The sequence below is a fragment of the Talpa occidentalis genome, unplaced genomic scaffold (genome assembly GCF_014898055.3).
Source record: "Talpa occidentalis isolate TD23 unplaced genomic scaffold, MPIMG_talOcc4v2.1, whole genome shotgun sequence".
Taxonomy (NCBI): Eukaryota; Metazoa; Chordata; class Mammalia; order Eulipotyphla; family Talpidae; genus Talpa; species Talpa occidentalis.
Window position 1 is genome coordinate 116,228,436 of NW_026555331.1, and position 16,238 is coordinate 116,244,673.

At 36.4% G+C, this 16,238-nt stretch overlaps 1 protein-coding gene across 4 annotated transcripts in view; it reads left to right on the plus strand.

Moving 5' to 3' along the window:
• Window positions 1-16,238, plus strand: part of CACNA2D1 (calcium voltage-gated channel auxiliary subunit alpha2delta 1) — a 415,589-nt gene that overhangs the window by 204,239 nt on the left and 195,112 nt on the right. The window lies entirely within an intron of this gene.

A 16,238-nucleotide genomic window follows, 5' to 3' on the forward strand; every position in this document is an offset into this window, starting at 1 on the left:
TAAGTCAAGCTTGGTGGCTTAACTCCACCCCTAGTTCCTTTGAATTCCCCTCTTTAGGAAGTCAGATTCTCAGCATGTTGGGAGTTCAATTCTCAACCCCTGAGAACCTTTCAATGTGGAGCTAGAGATGCAGCCTGTAAAAATCCATCAGGAATTGCAGTTAATTCAGGGCATCATTCATGGGCTCAGAATTTGTTCCTAATGTAACTGGGGGCTGAAGCCAAAGTATGTTACAGGTGGCACCCACTAGAGGGGAGTGCTGATGAGGATGAATATCCCCATGCAAAATATGGACAAAGTACCCATTATTGAACCTGAGTGGTCTTGCACATGTCCTCAAGTGGGGAGCGGGGGATTTGGTGAAGAACTCAGTGACCAGTGAACTGTTTGGGCACTGTCCTTGGCCAGTGTTAGTGCCCCTTGTTGCCCTCTATCACTTACTGTTCCTATAATAGCCAAGCACTGTGTAGGAATTATCCCTTCTGTCTTTCCTAAAAGTTCACAGATATTATCATTAACTCCATGTATACATGAGTAAACAGATTTCAGAGTGTTTATGTTGCCTCACATGACTGGCTTCCTAAGTTTGTTTACTCCACTGCAAAATTAATATCTACTAAATTTGTAGGAAAGATAGGTGAAATAGTTCTTATAATGTTGTTGGGAAAGCGTGAGTATGGAAAAGATAACAGCCTCTGTAGTTATTTTCATTATTGTGATCAACGAAGAGACCAGTTGTAAAAGAAATTGAATACATTGTAAAGACCCACATGTGTTTTAACTGTTATTATTCTTAATAACATATCGTGTGCATTGAATAAGGAATATACAGATTTTTTTAAAAAGATTTATTTATTTATGCATGTAAGAACTGGGGTGTAAGCCAGAGGTGTGGGGGGCGGGGTGAGAGGATTCACCAGAAACAGAGTAGGGAGCAGAACAGGCAGATCTACTGAAATACACTGTTGAGAGGAGCAGTGGGCAAGACAGGAGAGGTCTGCTGTGCCATATGGGTAGCTCTCTGCCAGCTGGGAATTGAATATGTGCTGCAGTGGCTGACAGATCACTTGATAGCGCTGTCTTTAACCCCTGTGCCACCAGGGAGGCCCCGGAATATACAGTTTTAATTTTACTTAAAAATGAACAAAGCTGTCTTGAATTTTCCACTTGAGAGTCAAGTTTAGAATTTTCTCACTGCTTAGAAGTTTCTTCTAAGAAATGAGAGCAGAAATTATCGGTTAATGAAAATTTTGGTTAATGGTATTGATGACGGTGTGCACTATTAATTTAGCCCTGAATCACTACAGGTTCTTGTCCCATGAAACCATAAAAAGGAATTCACAAACATTTTATATAAGTAAGCAGAGAGAAACAAACTTTGTTTAAGAAAATAAAGAGGGCCTCCCAGGTGGCACAGCAATTGAGCGCTGGGTTGCAAAGCTGCCCGCAGCCTCTGCAGCGCTGGTTCGATCCCCGGCCACCAGGTGGGGGTCCCACATGGTGCACAGACCTCTCCTGCCATGCCCTCTGCTCCCCTCAGCAGTGTGCTTTGTCAGTCTGCCTGTTCTGCTCTCCGCTCTGACTCTGGTGAATTCTCTCGCCCTCTCGCCCTGCTGACTGTACCCAGTGCTTGTGTAAATAAACAAATAAATAAATAAATAAATAAATCTTTAGGGGGGAAAAAAAAAAAGAAAGTAAAGTTTATTTAAAGGAAGGAAGCAAGAACTCCCAGGTATGCTGTACTTGGTAGGGGCAAGGAAACCCTGTGGGCTGCTGTCTAGGGATATTTAAACCCTTTCCTCTCTTCTCAGAGTTTATCTCCCCTGTACAAGGTCTTATTCACTCAAGTTTTACTGTTTTTGTTTAGTCCTGGACTTTCTGACCTCATCCCTGGTGTATGTTTTGGTTAGCACCTCTTAGAATTTACTATCCTTATCTCAGAAGCCTCTTTAGCACTCCAGAAGTGCCTGCCTGCATTGTCCCTGAAGCTGCCTAATTAACCCTAACTTGCCCTGGAACTCAGTGTGAGAATTAGAGAATTTTGATTAAGTCAGTTATTGGAGGGTATTTTTATTGTAATTGTTAAAATTCACTTGAGAACAAGGAAAAATAAGTGTTGCTCCACTAAAATAAATGCTAAAGAACTATTTTACAGTAATGTAAATTTTTTTAATTAATATTTAAATTTTAGAGCATTAAAAGAACACATTCTATTGAAAAGGGGGAAGTAGGAATGGTATATATTTTTTCAAATTAGTAGTGGATGATATTTCTGATATTAAAAAAACTGAGTAAATTGCATATTTTACCATTTTGATTGACTGATTTACACATCATAGTGATTTTTCAACTCCTAAGAGGAAAAATTATGCAAGTGAGGAGGCACACAGTACACATTTTAACTACCACAGAATGTGATACATTCACCCCAATGTATTAGCAAAAAAGGAAAAAGAGGAGTGTTTCTATAGCAACATTAGTAAAATAGAAAATTTGCCTACTGTCTAAGATTACTTTTTTTAAAAGTCATCCCACTCACCAAATTGGCAGCCTGTATATGTTAATTAAACTCAAAGCCAGATTATTTAAAAGTAAAAAGAAATTAAGATAACAAGACCAGAATGGTAACTAGTTTACAACCATTGAAGGAGTTGCCTGAGGTAAGGGAAACACATCTCCTTGATATAATAAGAATCAAAGAGTGACTGGTGGGAGGAGAAAAGCTGGAGATTGCAAATCAATATTGTAAAATTAAAAGGTGGAAGGTGACTGAAGCAGATAGGATCTGGCAGGTCTTGGTAGCTCCTCAGTGCACTTCTGTCATTGCCATATGGACCTGTTTGACTTTAGCTTCGAGGAAATAAAAGAATTCTGTCTCTTTTTTCTGCTTCTTAATTTGTAGTAGCTGATATTGAAGACGATGCCTATAGTGTGTTTGTTTTGCAGGAATCTCATTTGCTTAACAGTTCTGTGAAAGGGATGTTTTATCTGTTTTGTTGAATAAGCAGGAGCTCTGAAAATTTAACAATTTCTTATATATTTTTAAGCCACTAGGAGGTTTGTGGTTTGCTGATTTCTTCTTGAAAAGTCCTGTAAAAAAATTTAACTGGGAAAAAAAAAAAAAAGCTACCTTGAGGATTATATTTAGAATAGTTCAAGACACACTTTATGTAATATTTTCTGTTATAAGTTGAGATTGGGATGATACTGCATTTACTCTAGTCACTTTAAGTGTAAGTGTAGCAGTTGCCCATTCAAGTTTCTGCTCGCACAGCAGATGGAGGCCGTGGAAGATTAGAGATATCTGTGAGTTAAATAGGAAAGTTCATAATTTAAGTCATGAATTAGGAGAAGGGAAATACACTGGTAGAAGTTTCAGAGATTATACTGAAAGAGAAATTGTATAGGGCAAGAAATGATACTTAAAGACAAGTGGCCTTCAGTATGTTTTATCTGCTTTTGAAAGTGGTTGTGTGCTTCTCCAGCCTTTCTATATTATCTGGTTCCTACAAAGATTTCATCATTTTCTTATAAGTATAGCAATTTTCCTCTTTCTGTCTTGCATAAACTTTTGTGTTTTATGCTTATTTGGTAACCCACATATGAAACCCTGAAGCTTTCAAGTTCCTGAAAGTCTTGCTAGTGGGGCTTACAAAACTTCAGCAGGTTTGAGCCTACATAGTATCCTGCATCCACGAAAGTGTTAGTGTGCAGACTAATGGGTACCCCATAATCCCTAAACTTACATGCTCTAAAGGGGTCCGGCTGTGTGTGAGGACAAAGACAAAACATATTCAATGTAAAGGAACTTTAATAAAACTAAAGTGCATAGAATGAGAAGAGAAGAAAGGACAATAAGTTCCCAATAAAACACCCAAAGTTACCCATGCCCTTGTGGGTAAATGTCTAGCCAAACAGGGTTGGCCCAAAGTGGAGCTGCTGAGACCCAAAACCTTGCCACAGGTCAAAGGCACCTTCTGGTGGGGACCTATAGGAATAGCAAAAGGGGCCCCACAAGTCTGGGATGAAAGGAGAGAAATCAAAGTATAAATCAAGATAATAACTGCCATTTTCAGCCTCCGCACGCATCTCTCACCCACGTTTCTTTCAAGTGTCTCTACATGTCTCTCCTCCATGTGTCTTCTTCAGTCCCTCAAGTCCCTGGTGCAAGTCCAAAGCCAAGAAGCAAGCGAGCCCTTCTTCTCCGCGTGTCTCCCCTCAGCGCCCACCTGCCTTCTGTGTTATTTATATAGGTTTATGTGGCCACTTAGCTCTACCTCTCATTAGTTGGGCAGAGAACATGGTACCTCCTCTTTTGTAGAGATACCTCCATTAACTTAACTATAAAGTGGTAAATTACAATAATATATCTCAAAGAAGAAGCATCACAAGAGAATGTAATATTTTCAGGTAATTATAAAATGCTAATCAATGCTGATAAATTATATTTTAAGGTTTTTGAGGGTTCAGTAACATTTCTAGTTTCTGATACACATTCAGTATTCTGTAATATGCAGTAAACTTACACATTGTGTCAAAAGTTAAATGTTATTTTTCCTTGTTGTTATTTTACTATTTCCAAATTAAATCGAATCAGATACACAGTTCATGATAGTTAGTAAAAACTCCAAATTATGATCAAGCTACTGAAGTGCTATTCATGTCATCAGGGACTTCTGCCTCATGTTTTCATCTGCAGTAGTGTTGATTTACCAGGTTTAACTTTTTTTCTAAAGGGCATTAGAACAAATAGTTTGTTTTTGTTTTCATTTTCTGTTTGCTATTAAGACGATATAAAACTTGTGCTTGAACAATGCTATGGATTTTTTTGTTTTAAAGCATGCTTCTCAAACTTTCGTGCCCATTAGCATCCTACAGAGGTTTGTTAAAACAGATTGATCGGGCCCTCCTTGGGTGTTTTTGACTTAGTAGCCCTGGCGTGGGATCCAAGAATTTGCTTATGTAGCCAGTTTCCAGGTAATGCTGCCCCTGCTGTCTGAGCACACTTTAGAAACTGTTCTAGAGACACTAATGCTGTGTTTTTTGTTTTTTGGTTTTTTTATATAGAAGAACTGACATGTAGGCCAGAGGTGTGGGGGTGAGAGGATTCACCAGAGACAGAGTGGGGAGCAGAACAGGCGGATTTACTGAATTACACTGCTGAGGGGAGCAGCGGGTGAGTCAGGAGAGGTCTGCTGTGCCATAAGTGTGTTAGCTCCCTGGCTGGGGATCTTGGTGATAGCACTGAGACTTAACCTCTTAGGCCACCAGGGAGACCCAAGACACTAAGGCTTTGAAGGTGTAAAATGCATGCTCAATGATGAACTAAGAAGGCAAATAATGATGGCACCAGTTAAATGATGTCTGAGAAATTGAAGATCTGGAGATGGGTCATCTTGAAGAACTTTTAACCAAGTAGATTTATCTTTCTTGCAAGCTAAGGTTTAAAACAAACAAAACAAAATTTCAGAGATTCAGGAGCTTCTCTGTGTCAGAGATATGGGCCTGGTCCCTGGCAGTGCAGGCAGCATCCATTTATCCTATCAGATTTGCTGGGGACCGTGCTGAGTAGCCCACGTGCACACTGTGTGTGGTGAGTTGTGACACTGCCCATCTTCCTGAGCTTGGGCAACCAGGATTTGATTTGATTTGATTTTAATTTAATTTAATTTAATTTTATTTTAAAGATTTATTTACTTATGCATACAAGAGCTGGGGTACAGGCCACCAGAAACAGAGTGGGGAGGAGAACAGGCAGACTGACTGAGGTACACTGCTGAGGGGAGCAGAAGGCAAGACAGGAGAGGTCTGCTGTGCCATGTAGGTTAACTCCCTGGCCGGCTGGGGATCGAACTCATGCTGCAGAGGCCGTGGACAGCTTCATAGTGCAGTGCTTAACCCCTGGCATCACCAGGAGACCCAACCAGTATTTTAAATGGAGCCTGCCAACAGACCCACCTAGAGTCTTCAACAGAGAATCACTTTTCACAAGCAAAAAATAAATCTGTCTTCTACCTTCGTAGGAGACATTGTCTTTATATTCCAAGACTGTTTCCTATGCATTCATTCCTGAAAAGGCAGTCCAGAGCAAAGGCTTTCCCTACCATTTTTCACATGGTGTTTAGAAACGCCAGAGACTCATGGAGAATTGTTTCTCAACAAGGTGTTTGGAAGTAGGACTGATTCAAAGGGAACAGTCAAAATAATTCTGATGTTTCTAGTTTCAGCAAAGTTAAACTGTTTAATAAAACTTTATTCCAGAAAGAATCTAAGATGACTTTTCCCCCCTGAGGAAATGTATATTTCTTAGAGATAACAATTTCTGTATTTCCAGGCTATGAAATTTATAATTGAGTCACTTCTCTGCATTTCAGTTTTTAAATATGTGATAGCTTCCATTTCCTGAGGAATTCACAGATATCCTTGGAACCCTTAAAAAACAACATGATATGTGATTTATTTTTAGACAACTTGTTGGTAGGTAAAGTATTAAGGCCTTTGGGATGAGGATATATTCAAGAGAATTCAGTTTTTAGCTGAAGAGATGCTATATACATGATCTCCTAATGTGAATAGTTTGATCCTTAGCTTAACTATGTGAGGAACTAAGGGCACATTATCAGCATACTAAGGGCTAGATTAACTTTAGGAACTGCTTTTTTTCCCTTTTTCTCCACACTGTCTGAGTTTTTCTCCTCCCTACACTGATGTTCAACATTTAGAAAATAAGGCAGCTGATAATAGACTAATTCTAGAAACCCAGAGAGGAATTACATGGATTAGCTGGAATCCATGCCCTATTCCCAGTCAAATTCTACTAATTTTTAAGGATACAGTGGTGATGAATTAATCTAGCTATTTTTAAGTGATGATTAATGCATTAATCTGAAATGTGCTTGTCCTGCAGGGTGATGACTTCTGTTGCCTCTGAAAATGTCATAATAATGAATGATGCTAATTTAAGGAACCTTGTTAACAGTCTTATAACCTGAGATAAAACCTTGAAAATCCGTGGAAATGATTATTTCTACACACAATAATTGAGGGCCTGCTTTCCTCCACACATTGTTGGAGGTGTTAGAGGACTACAGGCATGAAGAAATTCTTCCCCCTGAACTCAATAAACTTAGGTTTAATGGTGCCAGTGGTTTCTTTTTGGAGAGTTGAGTTGGCCTGATTGGTATAATGATTGTCAGGATGTAGTTCTAATGAAAACTTGTGCATTGTTTTGTTCACTCTTATCAGCAGATTGTGCTTCTATATGGAATAGTGTTTCTCAATGTAATTAAATCCATTTGTCTAGTATGGCTAAAATGTTACCTTCTAGAAGAGTGTTTTAGGGAAAAGTCCATGGAAAAGGTTTTCTCTTCTAGGTATGTAGATTTCTGGGAATGACACCAGATGTAGAATCAAAATCTTTGAATAGTGGGGCTTGAGTAGGTTTGTCTGAGGTTTAGGTATGTTGAACAAGTTCGTCTAGTGATGTAGTGATCTAGTGACGTGGATCACATTGATGAACAATCTTTTATTTTATTGTTTTGTGCTGTAGAACCAAAAAAGGTAATGATAATGACCAGTTGTGTGTTATTTACTTTTGCTACTGTGGAAAGGAGTTTTGCTGTTCTTACCAGATGACATCTCCTTTACCCTGGCTTCTGTATTCAAAAAGTCTGCCAATTTATTTGGAGCTAATTACATCTCTGAAGATTAGAATTGAAGCTTTGTGTTTAATTTCAGCAGCATTTCCTGAAAATGGCAGACCCAGGCTGAATTCTATACAACATAATCCAGAAGCCATGTTCCAAAAGATTTGTTTTTCACGGGGCCACAAATAGAAGAATAAATGATGGCTGGCTTGATTTCAGCAACTTTGATTTATTTATATGCTTTGCATATGTTATGTTCCCTTAAAGTTTATATTACAAAAAATATTGTCTGTATTTTGTAATTTTTATTTCACATAATCGGAAATGAAACCAATTGGCAGAGACTGATAAAATATCAGAAAGAATTAATCTGTAACCCTATATTATATTTTATATGGTGTAGGATTTATAAGTGGTTTGGCTTTAATAGGATCACAAATGAACATTTTATCAATAACTGATAATTCTTTTCTTAAAACTTAAAATATTTGACTAGGTATAAATAACAAGTCTCTGTATTTTATTTCTATCTCGTCAGTATATATACAAATAATTTTAGTCAAAGTATATATATTACAAATTTTTTATCACGTAACCTGTTCTGTTTATCTTGAGAAACCATGGTCAGGAACACAGACTCTGCTTTTCTTCCTCCGCAGCTTAAGTATAGGGAGTGATGCTAATCTATTTTAACAGAGTTTGGTAATATTTGTCAAATCATTAGACTATATTTTTCTATATTAAAATTAGATTTTATAATTTTTTTTTATTTTGCAATAAGTTTGGAAATGGCCTGCTTAAAAAACAAAAGTGAATTTGGAAAGGAAGAAAGATAATGATTATAATTATGTTCTCATGTTTTTTGTCATTAAATAAAAGCAGACGGTTTGCAAAACATATTTTAGGCAAGCATAAGTAAACATATAAACAGAATTTAGTCATTTTTGTAAGAGTGGGCCTGCTAAACAATAGCACCATAGTCAGGAGTATTGACATATATTTGTGTCAGTTGCCTTGCTTAAGTGTCAGTTTAGCATTTTTCTTTCTTTATTTTTTAAAAATTTTTTGAAATGTAGCACTGGTTTACATCACTGTCTATGATTTAGATGTATAGGCTCATACCCTTCAGTTGTATGTACCACACCACACCACACCCTCCACCAAAGCACCCATAGTTTCTACAGTAATCCATGGTGTCCCCTGGATTTAGTATTTTTCAAGCTGCACAAATAATGCCTAAGTATGAAGAATGATTGTTTCTTGATGGAGAGAAGAAACAGGTAAGTCTGTTTATATATTCAGTCAGTTTTATTACCCTGATAATAAAGATGCAATAAATGCATACAATTTGAAGTCTATAAAACGGTCTTAGAGATGGCTCCAGTTTTATTTCCCTGAGGGTTCTTCTCTCCTCCAAGCATTATCTTTACCTCCAAGCATTATCTTTACTTTCGAAAATGTGCGGCAAACCAAACTCATTAATCTGAATTGATTCCTTTGTTCAGTCCTAACCATCATTTGCAAGGGTAATGGATTTTTGTTTAGACAAAGTTTTCTCCCCTGGAAACTGGTGGAGTTACTCTTTGGCATTCAAGTTACATGCAAATTTATTAGATATAAGAATCAACAATTTCAACATCAGATAATATTTAAGTAATTCTTAAACGTACACACCAGGGCCTCCCCGATGGCGCAGCGGGTTGAGCGCCGCACTGTGAAGCTGTCTGCAGCCTCTGCAGCGTGGGTTTGATTCCTGCCTGGCCAGGGAGAATCCCTCATGGCGAGGCAGACCTCTCCTGCCTCACCTGCTGCTCCTCTCAGCAGTGCTTTCGGTCCGTCTGCCTGTTCTGCTCCCCACTGTGTCTCTGGTGAATCCTCTCACCCTTCTGCACCTCTGGCCTGTACCCCAGCTCTTGTATAAATAAAATAAATCTTTAAAAAAAAAAGAGTACACAGCAAATGATGCCAAAGGTTGATTATAGTTCAATTCATGATAGTGATTGCTTCTGGGTAGGAAGATTGGTTGGGGTAGGTAAATACGGTGAACTTTAAGATTATTTGTAGTAACTAATTTTCATGTAAAAAGTTGTAAAGTAAATATTTGAAAAGATAAAGATGGATTCTGGGTGATGGCTTACAGACTCTTTGTTTTTTCGCTTTACAGAAATTTTATTCTACCTCTAATCAAACTAGTAAAGAAGCCTTTGGTAAAAGCTTGTTATTGGCTAGCAGCATACTTTTTTTGTTTTAGAACATTTGTGTTCTTTATTTTGACATATTTCCATTCTTGGTGAAAAGTTGTACTTTAAAAATACTATTCTCCATTTAACAGTTTCTAGTGAAATAATGTAAAATTGATTCAGCATCTATATTGTTGCCATTAAGAAAGGATCTGTCATACTCTGACACATGATGGTATGGCATGTTTGTTCACATATGTGTGTATATATGTGCACCTGCATGTTATGTAACACAGTCTAAGGATGTAGGCCAGATAGTAGTTCCCTTTAGAAGCAGGAATTTTGTGTCATGTATGTTAATTCCCTAAGCACTTAACTCATAGCAAGTGTTTATCAAGTGTTTATTGACTAACAGTGTTGTACTTCTCCTAAAATACTTTTCCTCTTAGGCAGGATGTATATTACCTTGTGGTCACAGTTAGCAAGTGTTGAAATATGGCAATATTAACTAATCCTGCTTACTATATTCAAATATATCTTTTTAATCTCTAGTCCTAGTTCCTACCCTGGCTTCTGTAGCCAGTTGATCTTTTTCAGTGTACCAATATTTGTTCTTTATAAAAACATTTAAAACTGGGGCCTCCCTTCTGGCATAGGGGTTAAGTCTCAGTGCTATCAAGCTAATGCCAGCCACCATGGCATAAGTTTGATCCCCGGACAGGGAGCTAACTCACATGGCGCAGCAGACCTCTCCTGTCTCGCCTGCTGCTCCCCTCAGCAGTGTATTTCAGTAAATCCACCTGTTCTGCTCCTCACTATCTCTAGTGAATCCTTTCACCCCCAATACTCTGGCCTAGATCCCAGTTATTTGATGCTACAATAAATAAAACACAAGGGACTGTGGTGATGGGTGTTCAAGGGTGAATTGATGGTGGGAATTAAAATGAGGACTACACCTGGATGAGAAAGCAAACTGTGCGAAAATGAACAATGATGTAATATAGATCTGTATCTATCTATATCTATCTGTATGTATATAAATAAAAATTACAGAGAAAATTTAATACTGTATGTAAGTATAGCAGTAATTGAAAAATTACTAAGAATTTTTTCTTTATGTTAAAATTTTTATAACAAAATATTTGTTCATTAGTTGCTAGAGACTGTGATAGAATACTTGACATATTTATAAGAATTTAAATAAATTGTTAACCATTCTTTGTCTAAGGTTTTTGAATTAAGAATAATTTTGCATTTTAGACATGAAGTGTTATTTTAAATATACATAGAGGTATGCTTTTTTGTTTATTAAGGTCTTTACTATTTTTTTTAAGATTTATTTCTGCGTACAAATACTGGGGTGCAGGCCAGAGGTGTGGGCGGTGAGAGGATTCACCAGAGACAGAGTGAGGAACAGAACAGGCAGACTGACTGAAATACGCTGCTGAGGGGAGCAGCGGGTAACACAAGAGAGGTCTGCTGCACCATGTGGGTTTCTCCCTGGCCGGGGATCGAACTTGTACTGCAGTGGCTGCGAATTGCTTCATAGGTTGCATCTCAACCCCTTTGCCACCAGGGAGGCCCAAGGTCTTTACTATTACTATCAGCATAAATGTCACACCTCTTTTCTATATATTCTCTTTTCTATATATTTCAAGAAATAAGGTGAGAATATAGAACTTAATAATCTATGGTTTCTCATTCTGTTTATGGTAAAAGGAAAATAAGTTGAACTCATTGACTGTTATATTAAACTGTTATATTTCCTAAATTGCATATGCTTTTAGACCACCATTTGGTTCTATAGTCAGGAACTGTTTGGTGGTGCAACACACAGTGAAGATTTAGGATCCATTAAAATGTTTTCCTTTATTTTAGTTATATATGTGTTGAGGTGATCACCTGTGGGTATAGCTCTATTCCTATGAAATTGTGTTTACCAGATTCAAATAGAAGTCAAACATTCTAGTTCTTATGATTTAAAAATGTATAATGTGCTGTGTACTTAGCATACAAAATAGAAAATACATAGGGCATATATTATTCTTAGATGCTGAAAACTGCTAAATTCATTGCCTAAAAACCAATAGTTAGTAAATAATAGCACCAGAATTAGAAACCACATGTTTCTGATTAAAAAGTATGTACTCATTATGCCAATAATTGGTGTATAATATGCTATAGTATGACACATATATAATAAAATATGATGTAATATGATTGTGATGTAATAATTATAGTATATCAAGTAGTTGATTGTATGTGTATACTTTTATTTAGAATTTAGAAGACTGTTTATTCATCATGATATGTTATTTACAATGGATATTGTTAAACTAGTAAAATGATTATCCTGATTAACATAATTCAATATGTTAAGAACATTCGATGAGGACAGGTAAAATTTATAGATTGATAAATTGTCAACAGAGACATAATGCAATAATTTGGTAATCCACATTGGATATTAACTACTTGAACTTTAATTACATGATATGTATTTTACTTGAAATAGATTATTGTGGCTATCTATTAACTTATAAAAGTGAAGAATTTTCACATGTTAGCCAAGTAAATTGCTTTGGAATTATAAATGTTTCTTTGAAATGATGTCTATAACTCAATTCTTGATGTTAACCTGAATAGCAACATTATTGAGGCCTCACTGAACTGTTAGAAGACACCTGAAGGTTTTCTTTCAAAGCTATAAAATAACAGTTCTTTGTAATTAACTATTTCAGAAAACTTCTTTTATCTTTTATCTGCAATAAATGTACATCTAGAAAGCAAACTGTTTACAGGTTTGGAATTTTTATCTTTCCCAAGAGAAAATGTATTTAGGTATTATTAAGGAGGATGATAAAATTATTTTTTTTTCTTTTTTAGTCTTTTACTTTTTTAAAAAATTTATATATTTTTTACATCATTCTTCATTTTTGTACACTGTATGCTTTCCTATCTCGGTTATATAGTCCCTGTGAAATTCCCACCACCAATTCACCCGTGTACCATCACCATGGTCCTCTGTGCTCTTCCCACTGTATAATTATACTGCTTTTATTAGACTTTCATATCAACTGACAGCTCAATGCTAGTGAAAGAGATAAAGACATGACAAAAAGTGAAGGTTGAGAATGAATAGGTCTTCCAGAAAGCTGATCTTTCTTTGATCTGATAAAACCTCTGCCATTCTCTGTTTTCTTTTTTTCCAGCAGACCACTGCATATCAAAAGCCTTTCTAATGATTAGCAGTGTTCTCTGAAGACTTGGGGGCAGGGCCTAAGTAAAGAAAGTTCCAAACTGATGTGATTTTTTTTTTTTTTTTTTGGTGCTGTATTTGTTTATAAGCTTTAACAATTTGTAAGAATTTTCTGGGAAATTATACATTAATCTGAAATAGATTTATACAGGAGTTTTGATTTTCATAATACTGTATCTTCCTGTATGTATGACTGCCTAGTGAGGTTAATCCTTGTTGGGTTCGGTGGAGACTAAGTATAGGTTTTATAGAGTAACTAAGTTTTCAAGTGAGAAGACTTAAATTCAAGTCCATTTGTTCAACTTGAGTTCTTAAAATACTCTTTAACGTGAGATGTAGACATTATTAGTACATCTATGGCATTTGTGTCCATGCTTCCTTCCTAGAGCCTTTTCATTTACACATGCACTGTTGGAGTATGAAGCTATTTAGTTAATCTTTCTGGATTAATTAATCTTAATAAAAGCAGAATTGAGTTTCAGTTTTCTCACTTAAGTATTTATATGGTGATCTGAGTTTTTTGTTTCCATTTTTCAGTCTGTTTGTAATGTTTGATACTGTATTAAACTACTGTAAATTAAATGAGAATAATATTTTTTCTGACAAAAGTTAATTGTTACTTGTCCAGAGGATGGTCTGCTGAGGAAATACTCACATTTTGTTCTGTGGGTGGGAATTTTCAGTCTTAATACAGTTTGCCAGGGGCTTTAATGGTACACTGTTGGATTTAAAAAAAAAAAAATAAAATGTCACTTGACCAGAATAGAAGTTAATTAGGGACTTGAAGCCCAGAAGTCATGTCAGTTTTCTCTAAGTTATGGCTAACTGGTCTTTTGCCAACAGCACCATCAGCAACTATTTGTATTAGTCCCCAAGACAGACCAAGTATCTACAGTTCAGTGTTAGACATTGTTATGAAATTTGCTGGTTAAGAGAGATCTTTAGTTTCTTTTTGAATGAAGAAGGTAACAAGCCATGCATTTTCATGATTTCCAATGAGGATATAAAATTTAGCAACCTGAGCTTCATACCAACTTTTTAAAATACATATTTATAAAAGATACGACTTTTATAAATGTATGACTGTGTATCTTTAGATTTCTAAAACTTATTTTAGAATCTTGCAATAAATGATATTTACTTAATAACATTAATGTGTTTCTCACACACACACACACACACACACACATATACATATGAATATGAAATTAAACTGATTTGGACATTCCTCCCTCAGGAGAATTGCCTTTTATACTATGTTGACTATGTTGCCATTGCTCATTCCTCTTTTATTTTTCTCTAGAAATAATTAACTGTGATGATTATATCAGTGTGACTTATTAAGCATGGGTAATGTTCATGAGCCATGTGATTTTGAGTCAGATCAGTTCATTTGTACTTCTTCATTTCTCCAGAGTAGAAAACAGCTTGGTAATTAGTGTTGGTGCCCTGGAGGGGAGATGAATGCACCCTCATGTGTTTTGATTTTTAGGGCAGTATCTTATCTTTGTGCAAGGGAAATCTTAGTATTTCTGTCTAAGACAAAGACATTTCAGAGTGCTATGGTTTCTTAATCTTAAAAAAAAATCTTATTTTTTATTATAGCCAGTATTTTAAGTCCACAGAATACTTATTTTTCACTTTATAGATGTGAATGTGTAGCTGTTCTATATTGCCTGTTAAAAATGAGCGAAGACTTAACATTCTGAATTTTGTCAAGTATGTACTTTCATGATCATTTTCTTATTTTGTTTTTACGTACATCTTCCCATAAACTTTTCTGTAAAGAGATTGCTTCCAATTCCATTGCATTAGCTGTTTTCGCTTTTGCTGCATTTTCACACTGGATTTGAGTACACAATGGTATTGTGATACAGTATTACAGAAAGGTATGCATTTCTCCTGTGGCTTTTCTCTCTTTAGAATTTTGTTTTGGTAGAGATAAAGAAACTTCTTTTGATTCTTCTCCTTGGTCCAATTTCTAAAATTTTACTAGCTCCTCTTACTTCTATTTCTGACTAGTAGCTGGTAAACCACAATCATTGTCATTTAAGACACTGGAGAATTTTTCTTTCAATTCAGCTTTGGGATTGTTACATTAAGATCTCCCATTAGGCAATTTTTTTTAAGATTTATTTTATTTATTTATTCAAGAACCCGGGTACAGGCCAGATTCGTGGAAGGGTGAGAGGATTCACCAGAGACAGAGTGGGGAACAGAAAAGGCAGACTGACGAAATACACTGCTGAGGGGAGCAGCGGGCGAGGCAGGAGGGGTCTGCCACGCCATGTGGTATTCTCGCCCGCTGGCCAGGATCGAACCCACGCTGCAGAGGCTGTGGACAGCCTCACGGTGCGGCGCTCAACCACCTGCACCACCAGGGGAGGCCCAGGCAATGTTTTATAGTCATTGATTATGCATATGTAATAGTTTAGAAAAATGAACAGATTTGAATAGTTAGTAAAAGGGAAAAGACGTTAATACACTGATATTAGAGCTGTTCTTCAGGGGGGTTGATCAGGTGTAGTGTGGATGTCCCCTGAAAAAGCACGTCATAGTTCTAGTGAAAGATCAAAAATATGAAACAATAACCATCATGAAATTATACTTTTCTAAAACCTAACGTGATCATTTTTGTCTCTTAGTAAATGAGGTTGCTGTTCTACTTTCCTATTTCTGCCACTGTCTTTTAGCTGTGTCTGGGGAGCAGGCCAGAAATGTACTCAACACTGAGCTATTTTTGTAAAAGGACACAGAGTGTAAACACAATCATAATTACTCTTCAGAGTTAGACAGTAAGTATTTCTTACTGTCTGCCTGGCACTGTTCTAAGGACTTTATAAATAATTGCTCATTTAATCCTTTCAACAATCAGGAGTCTGATTTTCACATAAGAAAATAGAAGAGACTCACTTTGTATAACTAGTATTTAGCAGGGGTGATTATTAAATCCAGGCAGTCTTGTTTCTATTCTGTGTCTTTATTCATAAATATAACTCTCATGTAAAAGCTGATTACATGGAGAACATAATATGACACAGGGACATACACAGAGAAAAATCTAAAAATATTAGAGTAGGAAGAAATATCTATAGAAATGACTAGCACACGGACAATAGACATTTTATCTCCAGCTGATCCTAATGGAATAAA